Consider the following 21,974-nt stretch of genomic DNA (forward strand, 5'->3'; position numbering starts at 1 on the left):
TCCCCGCCCCCAGGGCTGTGAGACCGTGAGCCTCTGTGGTTCACGTCACCCAGCGTGCGGTGCTGTGTTAGAGGGAGCTCAGCAACTAGCACCCCCTTCTCAAGGTCCTCAGTGAGGCCAGCTCTGGCCATCTCATTTTAAACTGGAAACTGCCTTCCCCTTGTCTCTGCCCCAGAAACCCCCTCTCCCGGATCATATTATTTCTATCACCCTCTATAATACCATATATTTCACATGACTGTCACGACTGTAGTTTATGTTCTGCTCTTCCTCAGTCCTACAGGGACAAGGATCCTTATTTGTTCACTGACGGACCTCAGGTGGCTTGAGCAGTACCCGTGGCACAGCAGTCAATACAAATTGGCCGGATGGAAGGAGGGATCGTTCCTTACATTCACAGGTGAGTGAACGAAGATTCCGGGGGATTGAATGTCTCGCTCAGGCACAGAGCTGGTAAGTGTCAGGCCAAGGTGGGTTTCAGGTACCTATGAACCTGAGGGAGGCTTGAGTGATAACATTTCCATTGATTAGTATTTCTCAGGTGTCTCTTTTTCTGGCTCTAACTTTTGACCTCTTTCTGTTATTCTTCTAAGCTTTCAACCAGTTTTAAGTTTTAATTTTGCTTTGTCTCAGTTAAACAAATGAAATCTGTAAATCTTTTAACTCATTATTTATTTCATCTAAATACATTGTGATTAGTGATGATGTTTTATTTCTGGCATCTTGTTTTGTGACTTCTATTTGCTTTGCTCTGCTTTTCTCCTGCCTGTTATATACCTTGCAGTCATGGTTAAGAGCATGGCGTCTAGAGACAGCCTATCCGGGCTTGGTTCCCTCCCTTGCTAACCATGTAACCAGGATATGTAATCCGTTTGAGACTCACTTTCTTCGTATACAAAAAGTGGCACTATCCACCTCAAAGACTGTGAGCAGTAAGTGATAAAATAGATGAAGAACTTAGAATAGTGACCGGCCTATTTTGCATTCTTCATTTTGACTCCTTTATTTTTATTCTCTTTTTAAACAATTACTTTAGAGATTTCTGTTGAATTTTAATGAACACCCTAGATATTGAAGATTAAAATTTACTTAACCCATACATTGAATTTTATATACCAAATGATATCTGTATTTTGTTTCCATAAGTTCTGTTTAGTTCTCTAAAAAATTGATCTGTTTTCTTTTTCATGATGTCCTGATTGTTCATTACGCTATATAAGATTCATTTTATCTTTTAATGATTCAGTCATACTTATTTTATGCTCTCTCTTATATTTTGTCATAATTTTAGGCTCTGGAATATTAATCATCCTGTGTTTTACAGTTAGCTCTTTCTTCCCTGTGGCACTTATTTCCTTCTGGTTTTAGTTGTGTGTCTGTGTGTGTGTAGAGTTGTGGGAGTTTCTCTATAGTGAGTACAATTTTTTTCCTATGATTGTGCCTTACATCCTGGTTTTTAAAGTTTCCCTAGAGAACAATTTTGTGTTGCTTATCCTAAGGCTCCAGGTGATATGATCAACCTTGAACTATTGTATTTTTTGGTTAGGGAATTCCGGAATCTTAAGTGGAGTATCAATTTGGATTCCACATTCATATAAAGCAGGGGCGTGGAGATTAGATTTTTTTAAGGGAGACTTTGTTTTTCCCTAGAGAACCGGTTGTTTCACCCCTTTCCTGTGTGCACATGTGGAGAACTTTGAGTCTCCCTTTCAGTGAAGAGGCAAGTCTTCCAATACGTCTTATGCAGAGGTTTCTATAAAGGAAGACTCTTCTACATCTGGTATGGACCCTTTTCCCTAAATGGACATTGTATCCCTATTTATGTGCAGATGAAAACCCCTTCCCTCCAGGGTGCGGTGGCATCAGCTCACAAGATTACCATTTTGGCGTTAAGTGTCCTCTTTGTATTGTCACCTGGGAACTTCTCTCTCCACAGTAAGCTCTGTGTTACTTTTGTTGTTGTATTTTATCCGGCATTACTGAAAGTTTTACTTCAAAGGGATCCTAATTAGCTCTGTTTACCTGTTTCCAGAGCTGAAAGCTTCAGTTCTAGAGTATCTGTTTGATTTTTCTTAAAAATACATTCCATTATATTTCTCTGGGGAAAGTCTTGACCCTGTTATCTATTCTCCCATCATTTCCTTATTTTCTTGAATATATTAAAAGTATTTTATAGCCTCTATTGGTAACTCTGATGCTTACATCACCTGGGGGTTTGTATCCATTGTCTAACGTTCCTTATTCTCATTTTATCTATCATAGAGTCTTGACATGTTGCATGTCTAGAAATTCTTTATTACATGGCAGACATTGCAAATGAAAAATCCATATCTTATCTTCCGTGAGAGGTTTTCTACCTTCCCGTTAGGCAGACAGGGTGAGGGACTGATCATCTCACTCCAATCAGGCCCTGAGTTGTGTCAGGACAGAAGTGCCTTTTTTCTAAAGACAGCTTTGAGGTATACTTGGCAAAATAATTTTCACACATTTAAAGTGTACAACTTAATATGTTTTAACATAAGTATATCACCAAGAAACCATGACCATATTCAAGACAGTGAACATACCCATCACCCACAAAACTCTTCTCCTGCATTTTGTTGTCCCTCCCTCGCTCCCCATCTATTCCCCTGGAAACCATTGATCTGGTTTCTATCACAACATAGTGGATTGCATTTTCAAGATCATTGTATGAATGGATTCATGCAGTATCTACTCTATGTTGTCTGACTTCTTTCATTTAGTGTAATTATTTTGAGAGTCATCTGTGTTGCTGTATTAATAGCTTATTTTTCTTTTAGCAGAGTATTGCTTAGTTCTGAGTTTTTCCTGAATAGTTTATTGTGAGCAGTGTTTGGATAGACCATCCTTTGTTTCTCCATTTACTTCTTGATGGATGCATGGGTTATTTATAACTTGAGCTATTATAAATGATATTGTAGTGAATATTTGGTTACAAGTCTTTGTATGGACATATGCTTTTCTTTTCTAAAGCATCAGATGAGGAATGTCTGGGTTATGTGGTAGATAGGTGTTTACCTTTTTAAAAGAAACTGTTAAACAGTTTTCCAAAATGGTTGTGCTACTGTAAATTCCTCATGGTGTGTATCAGTTCTGGTTGCTCTATTTCCTTGCCAGCACTTTGTAAGGTCGGTCTTTCTAATCGTATACATTCTAGTAGGTATGTGTAGTAGTATCTCACTGTGGTTTTTAAAAACATTTCTCTAATGACTAATGGCATCTTTAATCAGCATCTTTTCATATGCTTATTATCCATCTGGATATCTTTACTGAAGTGTGTTTTCTGGCCTCATTCATTCATTCAGGTGTTTGCATTATTATTGAGTTTTGAAACCTTTTTATTCTGGATCAGACACAAAGAGAGACACTTACCAGATATATGATCTGCAAATAGCTTCTGTCTATGGCTTGTCTTTTCATTTGCTTCACAGTGCTTAGAAGAGCTTTGAAGAGTCTTCATTTTTGTAAAGTTCACTCTATCAGTTAATTTTTAAAATAGATTATACTTCCGGTGTCATAGCAAAGAAATATTTGCCAAACCCAAGGTCATAAAGCTTAACCCTATGCTTTTTCTCCTAGCTGTTTCATAGTTTAAGATTTCCTATTAAGATCTATGATCCACTTTGAGTTAATTATTGTATATTTTGTGAAGTGTGGATCAAAGTCCATTTTTGTTTTTTGCATATCACTATCTAACAATTCCAGCACTACTTGTTGAAAAGATCCTTTTCTCCACTGCATCCTTTTTGAGAATCAATTGTCTATATAAGTGTTGGTTTAGTTCTGAACTTTCTATTCTGTTTCATTATTTTATTTTCCTGTTTTACACCAACACCATACTTTCTGATTACTGTAGCTTTATTAAAAAAAGTCTGAAAATCAGATAGTGTAAGTCTTCCAACTTTGTTTTTCTTGTTCAAAGTTGTTTTGGATATTTGGGATCCTTTGCATTTTTATATGAATCTTAGAATCAGTTTTTAAATTCCTTACATCCTTTTCTGCCAAAATTCCACCCATGTCTTTGGCCATCTCCAAAGCCACATTTTCTGAAGAAGTCTCTCTAGATCCCAGGTGAAAGGAATTTCTCTTTCATCTGTGTTCCATTCACATTTCATAATATTTGATTACATTTATTCATATTTGGCTGTATGTACTTGTCTGATCTTTCCTGCCATATAGTAAACCTCTCAAGATTAGGAATCTTGACTTGGTTCCCTATGTCTGCTGAGAAAACTAGTTCTATGCTTTGCAGGAGTGAGCCCTGTAGTAAGAGGTATCTGCAGCACACATCCAGCTCATTGCTTGCATATTGTCAAGGAATCCTGCAGATTTAGAATTGTTTATTGATTGTTGTCTCCAAGATGGCTCAGTCTTTTTTATTTCTATTACTACTCCTGCAGTTTCAAAGAACAATGGGCTAATTATTTTCCAAATATCAAAACGTAGTGTAATTGAGTTGTGATGCAAATTATGAGCTGCTGTGTCTTAAAACCTGCTTAGTGTTCACAGGCTCCTTCACTCATGGAACTTTTGGGAGAATGACATATCCTTAGAGATAGCACTGCTGACTTTGGCGACCTGAGCAGCAGTATCTGAACTCACTCCTCCTGTATTTCCAGTGTCCCGTCTAGCCCTCCTCCAGCCCTCCATGGGGGGACCTGCAGTTCTGCCCTCGAAAAGCCTGTTGCTTCTCAGGAAGACTTCCCAATGAAACATAATCATATCCTTCTTGTGGTGACATTCAGTCCAGTGACCTGACAGCAGGGGAAAATGTTTAGTCTGCTCTTAGTAGAGCCTGAACTCTTCCATACTTATTAGAAGCAAATCCAATGAGGGAACTGTGTTGGCATCTAACAAATCAGCATAAATGTCTGATGAGGAAGATCAGCTTCCCCATCCCACTCAGGCGTCATGTTGATGTGACACTCACCTTGGCTAACATTTTCTCCTGTGTGCAACGTAAGTTTCAAGGCATATGAATGGCTTTTTGTTTTTCTTCCTTGGTCTTTCCACATTCACTGTGTCTGGTGAGATTATATGAATCCTGATTATTTTCAAACCAGCGCTTACCCTTTTTAAAGGATCACGTGTTTGAAAGGCTAGTGGACAATTGGTTAGAAGATAGAAATCCTTAGATTTTGGTGCTAGAGTTGAATCTTGGTTAGGGGTGAATGAAAATTCCCATTAAAATTTTAAATTCAGTGTTACAAAGTTTTAAAAATAGTTAAATATTAGTCAATTTCATTAAACACTTTAGCAGTTATTTAGTTTTAAGCCTGTTTCTGGGGCAATTTTGCAATGATTCCCTCCCTTTATTGATTCCCTCTTTATCAGAATCCTTGAGAGGCCCCTGTCATCACTGTCAGTATCATCATCATCATCATGGAACTGATTCCTCTGGAAGATTCTAGGAAAATAAAGAGATGGGTGGGGTTATGTGTAGGTCAGTGTGTGCATATACAATAAGAACAGTTATCAGACATTAGATGCAAGATATCCATTTTATTTGGAGAAGAATGTGGTCATGAATTCCTGATGTGGTGAGTGAAGGAAGCAGTGGGAACATGATAGTCAATGGAAAGGAGGAGGAAGTAAGTGAAGTGGGGAGCATAGATCCTTGGTTAGGCGATCATCAAATTGGTGTGAATGAGGGTAGAGTGGTGGCAGAATCATGTTCCTCCCCCGCCACATGTTGGCCAACTGTGACATGTTACTGTACATGGCAAAAAGGATGACAGATATATTTGGAGAAAAATCTTAGAGGATTTCTGTCTTCTAAATTGTCTATTAGCCTTTTAAACCCATGGTACATTATTAAAGATTAGTGGAGGGCCACAAATAAAAAGGATTCATATAATCTCACCACACATACTGAATGAAGACTAAGGAAGAAAAACAAAAAGTCATTCATAAGTGCCTTGAACCTTAAATTGCTCATGAGAGGAAATGTCACACAAGGTGAGTGTCACAGCCACATACATAATGCCTGAATGCGAGGGGAGAAGGGGATCCTGAGATGAGACAATAGGGTGAGTAGCCTGGATTGTCCAGGTGGGCCGAATGTAATCACAGGGGTCCTTAAAATGGAGGACATAGCCCAGCTGAGTTTAAAATCAGAGGGAGGTGTAGCCATGGAGCAGTGTTCATAAAGGCTGCTGGCCATGAAAATGGAAGAAGTCATGGGGCACAAGCTAAGGAAGGTGGGTGACCTCTGGAAACTGGAAAGAAAAAACAAAAACAAGGAAATACTCTCTTCTAGATCCTCTGGAAGGAAGGAACCCTACTGGTAACTTGAATTTAGCTCAATGAGAACTGTGTTGGATCTCTGACCTCCACAGCCATAAGGTGATAAATCTGTGCTGGTTTAAGCTGTTAAGCTTATGGAAGTTTGTTACAGTGGTAATAGAAAAATAACACAGTGAGCGGTAGTGTAAGGGATTAAAGTTCTAGGCTGGGGTGTGGAGAGGATTCTGACATTTACACCTAAAAAGCAACCAGGTTCAGTGGGAAAGTGTTTTAAGGAAGACCTACCTGGTAGGGCTGTTAAGAGGACTGTTTGGTGTGAGGAGAGCATTGGAGTAGAGGAATCAATTAAATCTCTACCAGAAAAATAAGGAATAAAATATAACAGGGCTTCAGTATTAGTGGATGCAGGAATGGAAATGGGCAGAGAGATATAAACATTACTTTGAAATTAGCTACAGGTTTGATGATTGCATGTTGGGGAGAGTTAGCCAATGTGTGGACTGAATGTTTGCATCCCCTCAAAACCCATATGTCGAAACCCCATCTCCCAGGGTGATGGTATTGGGAGGCGGGGCCTTTGGATGGTGATTACTAGGATAAAATGAGGTCATGAGAGTAGAGTCCTCATGAATGGGATTAGTGCCCTTATAAAGGGTCCCAGATTGCTTGCTTCCCTCTGCTCTGGCCCATGAAGATAGTGGGAAGACAGCCATCTTCGAGCCATGAAGGCTATCCTCTCCCAGATACATTGACCTCAGCCTCCAAAACTTAAGGACCATGCTGGTTGTTTAAGCCACCCGACCCATGGTAATTTGTTACAGCATCCCAGACTGACGAAGACAGTGGAGAATGCCTCTGAGTTTGGCACTGATTGCCTGGAGAATGCTGAAACCCAGGGAAGTGGGCAGCACAGACGCTTACTCATTTAACCCTGGCAACACGGTACGAGATAGAGTCTACATATTCCTCGCTATTTAAAAGGGAAGGAAAAAGAGGCACAAATAACAACAACAACAACAACAACAGCAATAATTTTTCCAAGATTCACACAGAAACCCCTGGAGGCAGAGTGAGAATTTATACTCAGGCAGGCTGGTCCCAGAGCCCCTGCTCATAACTACTAAGTCAGATCACCTTGCTTATGTGGATCAATTTATTTCAAATGTGATATGAGGTTACTGTGTCCAGTAACTTATAATTTCAAAATTACTCACTGTAAGGGAATCATTAGTTGCAGGCATTGCAAACCACAGAAAGCTAGACATACAAAAATAACTCGTTAGGGCAAGATAACCAATAATGTTTTTAAATATTATACTTGCTGAACCTTTGCAATAAAATGTGTATTTATAATTCTGTCTGGCTACAGAATAACTTCATAATCCTGAATGTGGCTGGTGGCTCCCATGGTGGACAGCACGGGCCTAGAGAATTTAAGTGACTTGTCCAGTCTCGCCCAGGAAGCTCGTGGTGGGATCAGAGCTATAGGCTGGGAGTTTTCCTTCCTATCCAACAAGTCCCTCATGGAGGCTTAGAAGCTTCTCCTTTGGTGCCCAGCTGTCTATCCGTACTTATGACATCTTGTCAGGTGTCCCAGCCTGCTCCTGAACAACAGTCAGTAACCACTTCTGCTCTTTTCTGGCCAGGTAATACATTCTAGCAACTTCCATTGACTTCTTGGCATCAGTTCTTACCTGGAAGGGTAGTGCCTAGAGATGCAAATGTGTCCACATGACAGGGTTTTCATAAACATAGCAGGAGTTGTCAAGAGAAGAAAACGTCAGGAAGACGAGTGGAAGCATGTCATTTAATATACCAAATGGGTACTTTCAATGTATTTTTGTGTTTCCAAGTCCAGACTTGTTCTGTTCGTGCATTACAGGCCAATAAATCGGGAGACCAGGACTTGGGGCAAGAAATAGCGACTTTAATTTGGAAATCCAGCTGAGAAGATGGAAGTCTAATGTCCTGGAAAACCATCTCCCAAAGTCAGAATTCAGGCTCTTTTTATATTAAAAAGGGGAAGCAGGAATGCTTGGTTGTTGCAAACTTGGTTTATGAATTCTTTGTTGTTAGAATCTTTTGTTCTTGCAGCTCTTCACCAGGGTCAGATCCGTGTAAACCTCCAACAGACAAATGTTATTTTCTATTCTGTAACTTGTTATCTTTATATGAGTGGGAAAGTTTAAAGTCAGAGCCTTGAGAATAGGGTCTCCTGTATATTTCAGGCTCTAGGCAACATTGTTTTATAAAAGGTGCAGAACCAACAAGACTAAACCTAGGAAACAGGGCACAGGGTTAAAGTCAAAAGAACAGATCTAATACGGAGTCAGATTTGTTCTTTCTTATTTCAGTAGTGCCATGCAGAAGGCACTTTGGGCAGCTTGTTGTAGGGTCCTGGAGGCTTTCTCTCTCAGCCTCTGGGCGCCTATATTGTAAACCCTTCATAGCTGTCTGGCCTGCTGGAAAACCACTCCAACTGTTTTGCCTGGAAGATGTGTTCTGTTTATAACTCATCTCTACAGCTTGGAAAACAACTCAAGAAAAACTCAGTTGGTTTTCCACCAGCCCTGGGCAGGGGTGAGGGATAGCATGTTATTATTTTATAAAATAAAAATTAAAATTAAAAAAATAATAAAAATAATAAAAGAAGTCTTAAAACAGCACTGGGCACATAGGAGAGAGTCAATAAATGTTTCCTGGCTTAAATTAAAAGTGATGGATCAGTGATTCCATGGCTGCTGTATTTGCTGTGCTAGTTACTCCTTTGCTCCATTACAATTTTTTTTAACTGAAAAAGAAATACATGCATATGGTTAAAAAAAATTCAAACAGAGCACAAAAATACACAAGTGAAAGAAGTTTTCCCTCATCCTCTGTTCTTTCAGCCCTAACTGGAGATGCCGCTGTTTATTTTCCTTTGTGTGCTTTTCCAGATATGCTATGCACAGTCCCACCTATGTATGTAAGTTCCTTAAACTTTTACTTATTTTTAACTTAAAGGGGTTTAAATCCTCAAGTGCCTTCTGCCCGGGTAATAGAAAAGAACAAATCTGACTCCATACTAGATCTTTTCCTTTGACTTAAACCCTGTGCTCTGCCTCCTAGGCTTCATCTTGCTTGTGAAACAATGTTGCCTAGAGCCTGAAATATACAGGAGAGCCTATTCTGAAGGCTCTGACCTTTAAGGATATTTAACACTTTTTCATTCATAAAAAGATAACAAGTTGCAGAATAGGAAATAGCGTTTGTTTTGCTGGAGGTTTACAGATATTTGACCCAGGCAGATAGCTGCAAGAACAAAGGATTCTAACAAAAAAGAATTCCTACACCAAGAAGTTTGCTACAACCAAGCACATAGGAAAGGAGCCTGAATTCTGCCTTGGGGAGATGGTTTTCCAGGACATTAGTTTGCCATCAAGGTATACAGAAACTTGCTATTCCATGCCCCAACACCTGGTCTCCGAACTTATTGGCCTGTCCTGCACTGAGGAGAATAAATTTGGACTCGGTAACACTCCTGTCTACCTAGCAAGCTGGGCACTGGAATTGAGGACAGCTCTCCCACACCCAGGGACCTACTGTGAGCCCTTGATGGTTCCCCTAGGGTGGGCTGTGGTTTACTCAGGAGGGATGCGGACTACGTACCAACAGTCAGGCAGTCTGCTCTGTCTGGGGCTCTGATCTTTTACCTGCTGCCCCCTGGCAGCCCAACACCTGGGACATTGGAGCTAAGGCAGAGACCCTGCCAGCCTGTTTCCCAGCGTGTAAAAGGGGAATATGTACTCTTCCCAAGGTAGTTCTGAGCGACAACACTTGCGGGTGCTTGTTTCCCAGAGCAACAGGAAACCCAGCTCTGCATGGGGGCAACGGGTGTGATCCCCATAGGGGTTCTGCACAGGCCTTGGCTGGAGGGCTTGACCAAGGAGGTAAAATTTGAGCTGCGGGCCTTGAAGGGTTAGAGTAGGGTACAGACGCAGTACTGCCGCCTCTTTCAGGGTGCCCCCAGAGGTAAAGCTTTTTCTCTCCATCTCGGCTACTCCCCTCCCCCCTCCAGATCCCTCCCTTCTCTCTGCACCTCCTGTCCGTCTCCCTCCACTTTTCCCCTCCTCTCATCCTCCTCCCAACATCTCCCTCCCTCACTTCCCCAGCTTGTCTCACAGAACCCAGAGGATCGCTGGCCGTCCTGCGCATGCGCAGTCGGTGCCAGCTGGACCGCGGGTTGGAAGCTCCAGCTCCGAGCCGGGGATCGGCCCCAAAGGCTTCTCAGCTCTGTCGCCCGGTAGGCCTTTGGCTCCTGCCCGGTGCCGGGGCCTCCGGCTGTGGACGTGCAAGGTGGGGGGCTCACGGGAAAGGTTCAGGCGGCTGCGGGAGGGCGGTCCGCGTATCACAGCCCGCCAGGGCGCGAGTCAGCGTGTGTTCAGCTAAATTGCTCGGGCCAGGCCCCTCTGCCCGCGCCACCTGCCCCGGCGCCCCGGCCACACCTGTCCAGGGCCAGGTGTGCACCTGCCGCCTCTCGCCCAAGCCGGACTCCCCTCAGTCCGCGGCTGGCATCCCCTTCCCCTCTCCCGCCCAAGAGTCCTCTCCTCACGGGCTTCCTCTCCTCGGCCGCCTACCCGTCCCCGCCCCTGGGTGGGCTGTGTCCCGGAATGGCGGTGTCTGCGGACCCGGACGGGAGAGAGCGGCTGGGGCTGGGGCTGGCCTCCGAGCGGGGCTGCAGCCCGCGTCCCCAACCCCCCCGCTTTCCCTGCCCTGTGACCCCGGGGCTGCTCTCCTCTCCCTTTCTCGCTCCGTCAGGACCAGCTCAGTGGCTTGGGCACTGCTCCCCGGGCTGAGAGCCTCAGGCTGTAAATTCCAGCTTCTCCTGGTGAAGTCAGGAAAAGGGAGCGTCAGTGCTATGGGAGCTTCCATCTCCTCCCTCAGTGTTTCTACCCCAGGTAAGTTCCTTGAACACTTTCAGGTGCTATGATGGCGGTGCTTGATGATGTCGCGTGTTTTTATAATGAGGAGGATTACAGTGTTGAAAGCAAGGCTAGGTTCAGTTAAAAATGAGCTGAAGGCATGAGTCTGTGACATCTTCCAGGCTTCCCTGTCCCAGGGTGAAACGTGACCATCGATTTTAGAAAGATAGTTAGAGTCCCTAACTAGTCCAGCCCAGCTAGTGTGTGTTAACAGGAACAGCACCACCAGAGGCGTTGGAGACCCAGGGACATTGCAGTCCTAAAGAGCTCCTGGCACAGTTTGTTTTGTTTTGTTTTTTTGTTTTTCTTTAATTGTACGGCAGACTAGTTGTATACAGGGGAAAATCATGGTCAAAAAATATTTTTTCATATAACACTTTTATTGTGATATTGTTCACACATCATGAAGTCCATCCATTTAAATGGTACAATTCAGCAGCTTTTAGCATATTCACAGTGGTGCAACCATTATTATTCCAGAACGTTTTCATCACTTCAGAAAAAACAGTGGAAACCAATGACCTATCCACCCTTCCCCAGTGGTGGTTCTAAAGAAGTTTCTTGGCTGTTCCTGACCATAAATTAACTTGTTACATTCCATGAAATATCTGGTAGAAATTCTTAACAGAATTGCATTGAATCTGTCTATCAAAACAGGAAGAATTAATGTCTTTATGGTGTAAACTTCTTCTACCCATGAATATATCTGAGACCCTATCTTTTCATCTGTCCAGAGCCTGGCCCATGGGAAGTCCTCACTAATTGTTGGGCTTGTGAATGATTAGATTCTATACATTGTTAGTTGCAAATGTAGCCTTTCACAGAAGAGAAAAGTAACCTCAGTGAAACCAAGTGACTCTCTGATGGTCAGAAAGGGTGACAGTCAGTGCTGGAGTGATCCAGTGAACTTGCTGCTTGCAGACAGAATTCTCCACCACCTACAGCTACAGGGATTACAGTGTTCTTTTATTTTTTTAATGACTTGCTTTTATTTTTCTAATTATTTTTTATTGAAGTGTAGTTAACTTACAATGTCAGTTTCAGGTGTACAGCAGAGATTCAGTTGTAAACATATGCATATGTATATACATACATTTTTGATTGCTTTTAGTACAACTCATTACAATAACTTGAATATAGTTCCCTGTGCTATATAGCAGGTCCTTGTCATTTATTTTATATTTATTAATGTGTATCTGTTAATCCCCCATTTCCTGCCTGCTAACCACAGTTTGTTTCTATGTCCATGAGTCCATTTCTAGCAGCACCATTTTTCCTAGTTAATATATGGTGCTTGGCTGCTTTCAGTTTCAGTAATTCCATCTTATCTGTGGGTGTTTTTCTTCTGGTGGATCTGTATGTGGTTTGCACACGTGGTAATAGAGATCTGTATTTGGGAGAACTCCAGGCCTTGTGTAGTCCCTGGTACAGAGCGCCCTCTGAGATGATGTTTGAACTGGGAAAAAAGCATAGAAATTGTTGGAATTTCCACTATGCTTGAGACTTCCAGGTTTGTATAACCTCTCTAGCCCACCTTAATGTGGGCTGCACCCATACTGGGTAATTTGGTGGAACTCCATGGTATGGTGATGTAGAGACAGGGCCTTGTATGCTTCTTCTCTTTCCTTTTTCTAACACTCATTCTCCTGGGCCTCCCAGATCCTCCCACAGCAGTGCCAAGGGCTGGCTTGGTTCTGCACTCAGGCAATATTTGTTAATAAGGCCCTTTCCTCATCTCTTTGGAGCCTCCGTTTCCTCCTCTGCACAATGAGACCGTAGACTAGATAAGTCCTTTTCAGTTTCTTTTTAAGCCATGTTTCCTTTGAGAAACAGAAAATGCAAATCTCTCCTCCCATTTCAACCCTTTAGATTTTGATAAGTCCTCCAAGGAGTGACATAGCTCTTCGTGGAAAACTGATGTGATTGTGATTCCAGGTGGCACAGAAAAGACTCTTCAGAGATTTATTGCAGGGAAAGGGCAGGAAAGGGGCAGTATTTCACACTTTCTAGTGTGAGCAATGGAGCAGGGGATTGGGTTTAAATACGGTGGCTGATGTGGCCTCTCTCTAATTTTGCACAATGTGATAAACCTCTCTCCATCAGTTTCTTCATGTGTCAAGTTGGGGTGATAGTATTTTAGGGTTTTTGTGAAACATTATACACATAATCCATTTGTGTCTTGGTAGAAACAAGACCTGCTAGGGAGTCAGTGATTTCTTTAAAAAAAAAATAAATCTTATCCATAGTACTCTGTGTGTATTTTGAAGTTCCTGGAGGGTGAGTGTTGAAACTGAAGTCCATCGTGGGACAGGTGGCCCATGGTTCTCTGTGCCCCAGATTGCCCCCTCCTCCCCAGTCCTCTTCCCCTCAGTCCAGGATGAAGTTCCCTAGTAGATTTACACAGAGTTCTTGTGGAAATGGCTTTTCATTTTATTGTTTCACCAGGAAGGGCTGCCATCATGATCTCTGTGGTCATGTTTTGGTGACCTGAAGGCTATGCAATTGGGGGATTCTATTTAATAAAAAGAAAAAAAAAATACAAATACAAAGTTAGACCTAGGGTCGTGACAGGGGCTCTTGGAAGTGGGGACCATTAGCTTTGTTAGCTTCAGGTGCAGTAGTCTCTGGCCACGAGGACCCATCCTCGGGCTCTGAAGTTGGAGGGACCAGAGGGTTCAGTGGGAAATTTAACTGAGTGTATCTCATGGTCTAGGGATTGTCCTATTTGTGCTGTGTGTTCCTTATTTGTGACAGTGAGCTCATTTAATCTCAATAACCTCTTTAAAAATTAGACTTTTAATTTTGTGATGTTATGTAGATTCCCATGTAGTTGTAAGAACTAATATGGAGAGGGCCTATGGACACTTTGCCCAATTTTCCTTAATGGTTCCATCTTGCAAAATTCGGGTACAATTCATTACTGACTCACTAACCCTTTGAGGTTTGTGTTATTGCCCTCATTTCTATTCATGATTAAACTGGGGCTTAGAGAAGCACACAGGCCTGCCCAGGTCACCCACATGGTTAATGTAGAGTCGGGTGAACATGGGCTTGGGATTTCCAGGCAGTACCATTATGATGGTCTGTGGCAGGGAGCAGCATTCACTTTGCTTGTTTATTCATTCATTCAACATTAATTGAGTAACCTCAGTGTGTCAGATGCTTTTATAGGGTTATCAGATTCTTCAGCAGTACTGAGAATCAGGTAATGTTTCCTTTATTTTAATCTGAGAAAATTAGCTCTGAGAGGTTATAACCAGCCCCCAAAGGTAATATAGCTCATAAAGGAGGGATAGTAAATTTGTACAGTCCCCCCTTTTTATGCAGGTTGTAACCTAGGCATTTTACATTTGCAAACTTCCGTAATCTAGATATATTCTTGTAAGGCAAGGAATTTTTTTTTAATTGAATTATAGGCAAGTTTACAGTGTTGGGTCAATTGCAAGGTGTTTTTTTAATTTTGAATTAAAAAATATTTTTTGAGGAGGGTAATTAGGTTTGTCTATTTGATTCATTTTTTAAAGTGAGGTACTGGGGATTGAACCCAGGACCTCGTACATGCTAAGCACGTGCTCTAACACTGAACTGTACCCCCCTCCCCAAGGCAAGTTTTCTTATCCATTATTCTGCAGCTTAGGAGTTCAAATAAATTGGAGTTGAAATCCAGATGTTTTGATCCCACTGTGGCTCTTTTCTTTATATTCTGCTTAAAGGGTTGTGGAAAGCAGTTCCTTTGTTCATTTTTTTATTCAGCAGTTTTGAGCACTGACTTTGCATCAGGGTCTGGCTAGGTGCTTGGAGCAGAAAACAAGAAATGACCCTGCTCTGCAGGGGCAGGAAGCCTAGACCAAAAGCTGGGTAATGTGATCCGAGCTACGGTAGCCATGTGCAGACGCTGAGGACAAACTGTACCCCCGGCTTTGCTTGGGCTTCCCTTGCCTTCTGGCTGGTACACACCATGTCACCACAACCCAGAGGGGACCACAGCCCACAGCAGAGTATGTATCTCGATCTCCTCTCCCCTCTCGGCAGGGGCTGCAACATGAGCATCCCTGACTATGTGCAGTGCACTGAGAACGACCAGATTCTCCTTGTGGTGGTCCAAGCCATTGGGTTCATCTCAGAAGAGAATTTCTTTTGCATCTATAAGCGAATCAACTTGGTGAGCCAGATCAGCCCGTGCGGCTCCCATTGGGCACTCTGTATCCACTACAGGCACCACTATGCGCCCAAGAATGGGTGGAGAAACTCCCAGACCCACAGCAAAGTAGTGGGCCTTGTCACCATTACCGACTGCCTCTCGGCCAAGGCCTTCGAGAAGCTCCAAGTGCAGAGGAGCTGTATGGCACCTCATTAATGACTCTCAGCACTTTGTCTTTGTGCTGCATGGGGAAGTAGCCGAGCAGACACGCACCGACGTGGCCTTCAATCTACGAGGACTGCAGGTTGTTGGAGAAGAGGATCGAGGACTTCACTGAATCACTCTTCATCTTGCTCAAGTCCAAGTGGCTGGATAGGGCCCCCAACAAGTCTGGGGACAAGATCCCCCTCCTCTGCAACTTGATTGAGAAGGAGGACTTCATGGGACTGGACACAGACATCAGGTAAGTCTACCTGAAGGCCCGGCTGCCCTGGCTGTGAGCCGGATTGCTTCCGGACATCCAGGAAGGGATCAGCAAAGAAGAGAGCTGTCTTGTAGCCAAGGGTGGAGGGAGGTGCAGCCCGCCGGTTTACAGACATTTAAAAGTGAATCTGCCTTTGTTTCAGAGAGATCCTTTTAGGGTTAGTGTGGACACTTACTCCCGCGTTTCAGCCAGGACCCCTGGTGGGACCCTTGGACTTGCTGTCCAATAGAGTAGGCACAGCCACTGATGTTAGGAGCGCTGGGGAGGAGGCTGGTCTGAGCTGACATGTGCTGTAGGTCAAATGCACATCAGACGCTGAGACTTATCTAGTAAGAGGAATGTAATCTATCTTGTTACTTTCTATATTGATTACATGTCAAAATGATAGTATTTTACATACAGTAGAATAAGTGAGATCTGTTCTTAAAATCAGTTTCTAGCAATTGTTTTTTGTTTGTTTGTTTCTTTGTTTACTTTTTAAATATGGCAACTGGGAAACTTTCTTTACATGGATCTCATTTCATTTCTGTTGGGCAGCCTGCCCTGGGACAGTCTCATCCCTTTGCTTATACATGAGACGCTGAATTCCGAGACACATAACGAGGCTCTGGTTGAGCTGGGGGTGGTGCCGGTGTCTCCTGACTCCTAGGCCCAGCACCTGCAAGGCTCAGGCCCTCTCTTCATGCCCAACAGCCACCATGCCAGGTTAGGACATCAGAAACACCGCCAGGGTCTTCCGAATGAACTCCTTATACAGGGAAAGTCGTGTCACAGGGTATGGGACAGAGCAGGGAAAGGTTCCTCCTCACTTTGTCCCTGTGATCAGGTCAAAGGCCTCACTTTGCCTCGGAAGTGCAGACAAGCTCTTCTGGGCTGCCTACCACCCCACCTTCTGCTCTGTTTCCCCGTGTGTCTATCGTGCTGTCCCTCGGGCAGAAGAGGGTGTGATGCCTTTGCCAACAAGTGGTCCCACTTTGCTGAGGAGAGTGAGGGAAGTTGTGTCCCTCCGGCCTACAGCCTCGGGCCTTGAGTCTGGAGAGCGCTGATGGCGGTCCCACAGGTGACGGTCGGAGGACCTGGCACGTGCTGCCAGGCCCACTGTGGAGGTGGTGTTCTGTGATTCTTGAACTTAGCTAAGATCAGATCCTACTTTCTGGTTGTTGATCAGTTGGAGGAGAAGATGCCAGAGAATTGAGAAAAAGAAAGTCCAGACCAGCCCTGTGAGTGAGAGGCACAGGGGACCCGAGTCCCACCTGTGTGTGGTGCCTGGCGAACTCTGGTTGAATTTTCAGTTCCTCCCCGTATATTCCTCTATGGCTTAAGGAAGGGGCAAGGCATGTCGTGGCCATGATCTGTACTTGTCCTCACAGGGCCCTGTGATCTACATGTCCGCACTCCCCTTCTGCTACTTGGAGATGAGGTGGCAGTTTTAGGAGCCTGAGCCCTGCTGAAGGCACAGCTGCCAGCACCGGTCTTCTCCCAGACTGGCTCCGTTCACCTCACCTGTCACCTCCTGCTGAGCCCCCAGGCATTAGTCAAGGTAGGTGCATCGGAGAAACGTAAGCAGGGACCAACTTCTCCCCCTGGACAGACTGGTTGGTGAGCAGTGGAAGCCTGGGGCCCTGCCCCAGCCTGCTGGCCAGTGCCTCCTCTTTGTCATAGGAGTCACTGGTGACATTTTTGCTCAGCAACTGCTTGGCTCTGAATCTGCAGACCCACCAGAGAATGCCAGCTGGATTTTGCCTTTTGAAGTCTGTCCTTGGGATTTGGCGGAGTAACTGGATGTGTGCTTAGAGCATAGTGGTTGACACTGTCACCATTGTTTACCCAGAACCTCGTGTACCAGGCATGACTCTCGGCATCAAAATATAGCAGTGCATTAAACCTCCCTCCTGGTGGGTCTGTTTTGGTACAATAAGCGTCCAGCCAGCATCTGAACGTCAGGGAGATAACGCGGCCAGTGAGCTCGGGTCAAGCACGTTCTTCTCCAGTCACTTTTACTCCATTGTTCCTTTTACTATTCCACAGTCATTAATTTATAAAACAATGCTTTGGTACAGGAGCAGAGCCTAATTCTCTCGTGCTACTCTTGGTGGGAGTGAGTAAAAGTGTCCAGCCTGAAATGCGGCCACATTTTGTAGCTCAAAAGCTATCTAGACACATGTAGGTGGAGTTTTGGTTTGGGGCTCTGACCACGTTGGTGTCCCCCGGCAGCGCCGCTCCCCACAGGCCCCTGCCTTCAATGGAGCAGGAGGTGAGTGTGGGTGTCACCGTCCCCACGTCCCTGTCCTCATCACACTCACGTAAGTTCTTGTATAGGCTGTCAAAGTCATTTTTGTTCTTGTGTGTTTCTAATTTTCGCTTGTTCACCTTTTCTTTTTCTTTTTTCCTTTTTCTCTTGTACTGCCCTGTGAGCATGTTGTTGCGTCTGAAAAGGTGGGCTGTGCACACCCTGCATTGGAAATAGCTAGATCGCCCTCCATGCTGTCTCCATCGCTTTAAAAAGCAAAAACTTAACAGCTGCCTTGGTCCTTGTATTATCCTAGTCATCTTTTTATTTTCTAATTTTTTGGAATATTTGCTTTGTTAGCACATCACCCATTGGTGTTTGATACCTGTTAAAATCCTTGCTTTGAGGAATCTGTTTTGTCCTCCTTATATTTAGTGACAAATGTGCCCTTATTAAATTTATTTGTTTGTTTTGAAGAAGTGAGATGCGAATTGATTTAGGCTGCTGCTGAGGGATTCTTTTCATGGAGTATTTAAACTTGGAAAGTCAAAGTCTGCAGCATCTTGCTCGATTTCTGCTTTTACACAAAAGTGCTCAGCACACGGTTCCTGGCTGTCGCTGTGTGACGTGCGTGATGGCTCTTCCTGGCCGGTGGTCACTGGTGAGTAAGTGGCCGTCTCGGGGGTGAACAGCTGTTGGAGGAAGCAGTCACTTTTTTTTTTGCATTCAACTCCCCCGTGCCATTTACTTTACTTTGCCTTCATAAAGGGGCAGTATCGGTTCTAAAATCCATGCCACTCTTTTGTTCCCTGTATGAGGCTGGTTTTTCTGAGTATCAGGACAACATGGCCTTCTCCGAAGAGGCTGGCTCACCTGGATCTGGTGGACAAACGGACCGCTAAAGGGGACCGTAGGTTCCACTCTGCTTCAGCCAGTGGGCATTCAGAGCCGGGTCTGTGGTTTGCCTCAGCAGCCATGCAGGCCTCCCTACACCGGCCTTTACTTTTAACCCATGTTGGCAGTAAGTAGCTGACTCGTTGTCTGTTGCAGCTGACATCCACCATTGACGGCCGTGTCGTTAGTTTGCGGTAGTGAGTGTCCAACACCCCAGTCAGCCGTGTAGGAAGAAGCTTTGGCCGACCTAGGACCTTGGATTCTCACCCCCACCATGTTTCATCTCACCCGGGGGAAGGGTTTGGCCACCACCATCATGCTGACCATGAGGCCTTGTTTCTCCTTTCACGTTGTGGTCCAAATGTCGGCACTTCATCCTTCACTGACTTGGTCTCGCTTGAGACAGGCCAGACTTTCTTAAAGAGTCCATCACATTCTTGGGGGGAACAGAACAGAAGTAAGTGTCGCAAGTAGAAGGAGTCTAGGCTGTCCGGGTTGGCAAATGCAGGCTGGGATCTCTGATGGCTGGGCTGTGCCCTGGACACAGGCTTTTCCCGTGGCTCCCGAGGGCCCAGGGGTCGGAGTGAGAACAGCCTTGCCTGGGTTCCTCCATCCACATCTGCTCACTGGCAAGTGTGTCTGCTAATTAGGAGCTCCCCCAGACCTCGGGCCCTTCAAAGTTCAGACCACGGGAGAACTTTGAGTCCCTTCTCCTGGGCCTCCTTTGTGAGAATTCAGTGCCTTCTGAGGTGCCCCGAGCCAGGAGATGCCTCCCCCTCCAGGGAGCACCCTTTGGAGGATTGTGACTCACTGCACCATGCTGTGAGCTTGTGGGGTTCTTTCCGTGGTCCCTGCAGAACCAGTCTTGAGATGGGCTTAGCAACGGAAATGACAAGACAGGTTCCAGGGCAGGGCTAGGGGGAGGGAACAGGGGAAATTTAATGTGACTTCAAACACCTAGGTGGGTTCTGGAGCTGTTACTAAAATGGGGAGCCTGGGAGGTACCTGCCAGGAATCGAATTCCAGAGTAAATGGTGGACATGAGGGATATTTAAGATGCCATTTGTCATCCAAGTTAGGACTTCAAAGAGGCACTCGGGTCTATGAACCTGGGGCTCAGGTGAAGGAGCCGGACTAGAGATACACATTGGGAGTCGTCATTCTCAGCTGGTGTTCACAGCCGTATAGGGGGCTGAGCTCATCTTGAGATGTGCAGACTAAGGCTGAGGGGGGACAAGGCTGTGCCTCGGTTGGAGGAAAGCCCAGACCATTCAGCTTTGGTGTGTCAGTCAGTGGCATTTGCGATTTTCAGAGCAATGCCATTTATCCTTAAGGGGCTAGGGGGTGGGGAGGGCCACCCAGGAAGAAATCTGAAGGGAAGGTTGTGGCCACGTGTGTGCGTCTTGGGACGATGCAGAGGGTGCAGGGTCCTGGAGGGGAGACTCTTCAGAAGCTGGAGTTGGAGTGGGGAGTGGGGAGAAGGTAGTCACACTCACCTGTGAGGGAGGGAGGGAGGCCTAGGGAGTCCCCAACCTACCGGACTTGCTTTCCCATGAACAGAAGGCAATCAGACAGAGGATCTGAGGTGAAAAGGGATGGGCGCTGGGTGAGGAGCCAACCTGGAGAATGGTGCTTGGACAGTTCTGGAATAGTCTCCCTGCAAACTAGAGTTAAAAAATCTCAGACTCTTAAGAACATTGATAGTGACTGGGGAGGAGACAGTTCTTTTTCTGGCCTCCTAAGGGTAAGGCATGTATCCGGGGATACACAGAAGAATCAGGCAGTCTGTTCCATTGGTTTGACCCTTACCAGGGGGAACAGAGCAAGTTTAAAGGGGGAGAAGGGCAGTGGAGGGAAACTAGCAGGGCCCCGTGTCAGGTACCAGTCGGCCGCCCTACTTGCGTGTTGCATTCACATCCATGCCTCCCAGGTGGTCGGTGGCAGCCCCCTTTTGCAGATTGGGAAGCCTTCTCAGAGGGGTTAAGGAATTGGTCCGTTTAGCGGCTAGTAAATGCTGTAGCAGGATTCAAGCAGGGCCTTGTCAGACTTCAAGGGCATGTTTTCTCTACTAATTCTGGTACCTCCCTGTTGTACCTGGAATGGTGAAGGGGGTCAGTTTTGGAGCCTTTCAGAAAAAGTGCGATTCATGTGCCTCAGGACTGTTTCACAAAGCTCAGTGTTCTTTGATGGTTTGGAAGCACCGCAGTGCTTTTCGGCCCATAGAGGTAAGGTCTTACTCCTTTGACGATGACGTGGTTGCAAATGACGTACAGGTGCAAAACCAGACTTAGCAGCTTCTGAAGGGAAACTCTCCAGTTCTCCCTTGATAGACTTTCTTCCACGGGATATAACTGTGCTGCAGGTTAGGCCTGAGCTTTCCATATGAAGTGAGGGTTTCTTATCCAAAGTTAGCATAAAACGGTCAGATGAAGAAAATCGACGTTGACAATTTATTTTTGGATTTCATTAGACAAGATGTACTATCAGTTCATGGCCCATGTAGCGAATGAAATTGAGTACAGAACATTGCATTTCTTACTTTCTATTTAGAGTTCTCTTACAACATAAGGTTGCCTGCTTTGGAACATCAGCTCCACCACCAGGGCGCCTGTCGGTGTGTTGGTGTGATTGCATTTACACAGTGAATGTAATCTGGGCTTCCTCAGCCGCAAACACTCCAGTGCAGAATCACGGGCTGTAGCCATCTCTTAGTCACGCAAATACTTCTAAAATTATATGATGCCAGAAAAGAAAGAAGAGAGAGAGAGAGATTGCCTTTATCAAAGATCCTTTCAATTCTAACTGCAAACTGTTGTTGAGCAGCTCTGGTTTCATTTGGATATGAATATATACATTTCTTTGCATTTAACCTGGGTTTTGGACTAGAACACCAAGCTCTTGCTGTCCACAAGCCACAAAAATAGTAGCCAAATTGCACTCTTGTGAAATATTTTATTCTTTTTTTCTGAGAAAGGATCCTTGAACTTGGGACTTGGG

The 21,974-nt window shown here is 44.8% G+C and overlaps 2 long non-coding RNA genes across 2 annotated transcripts in view; both read left to right on the forward strand.

The window, feature by feature from the left end:
* The first annotated feature begins 10,418 nt into the window (after window positions 1-10,418).
* Window positions 10,419-15,528, forward strand: LOC140694595 (uncharacterized). Its single transcript, XR_012070178.1, has 3 exons — window positions 10,419-10,602; window positions 11,065-11,204; window positions 15,261-15,528. It is a non-coding gene; the product is annotated as an uncharacterized lncRNA (long non-coding RNA).
* Window positions 15,529-15,560: 32 nt separating this feature from the next.
* Window positions 15,561-21,974, forward strand: part of LOC140694596 (uncharacterized) — a 490,643-nt gene continuing 484,229 nt past the window's right edge. The window contains exons 1-2 of the long non-coding RNA XR_012070179.1: window positions 15,561-15,832; window positions 17,224-17,393. This is a non-coding gene — a long non-coding RNA (uncharacterized lncRNA). The remainder of the gene's footprint in view (window positions 15,833-17,223; window positions 17,394-21,974) is intronic.

This window comes from Vicugna pacos, unplaced genomic scaffold, assembly GCF_048564905.1.
Source record: "Vicugna pacos unplaced genomic scaffold, VicPac4 scaffold_65, whole genome shotgun sequence".
In the NCBI taxonomy this organism is placed as follows: Eukaryota; Metazoa; Chordata; class Mammalia; order Artiodactyla; family Camelidae; genus Vicugna; species Vicugna pacos.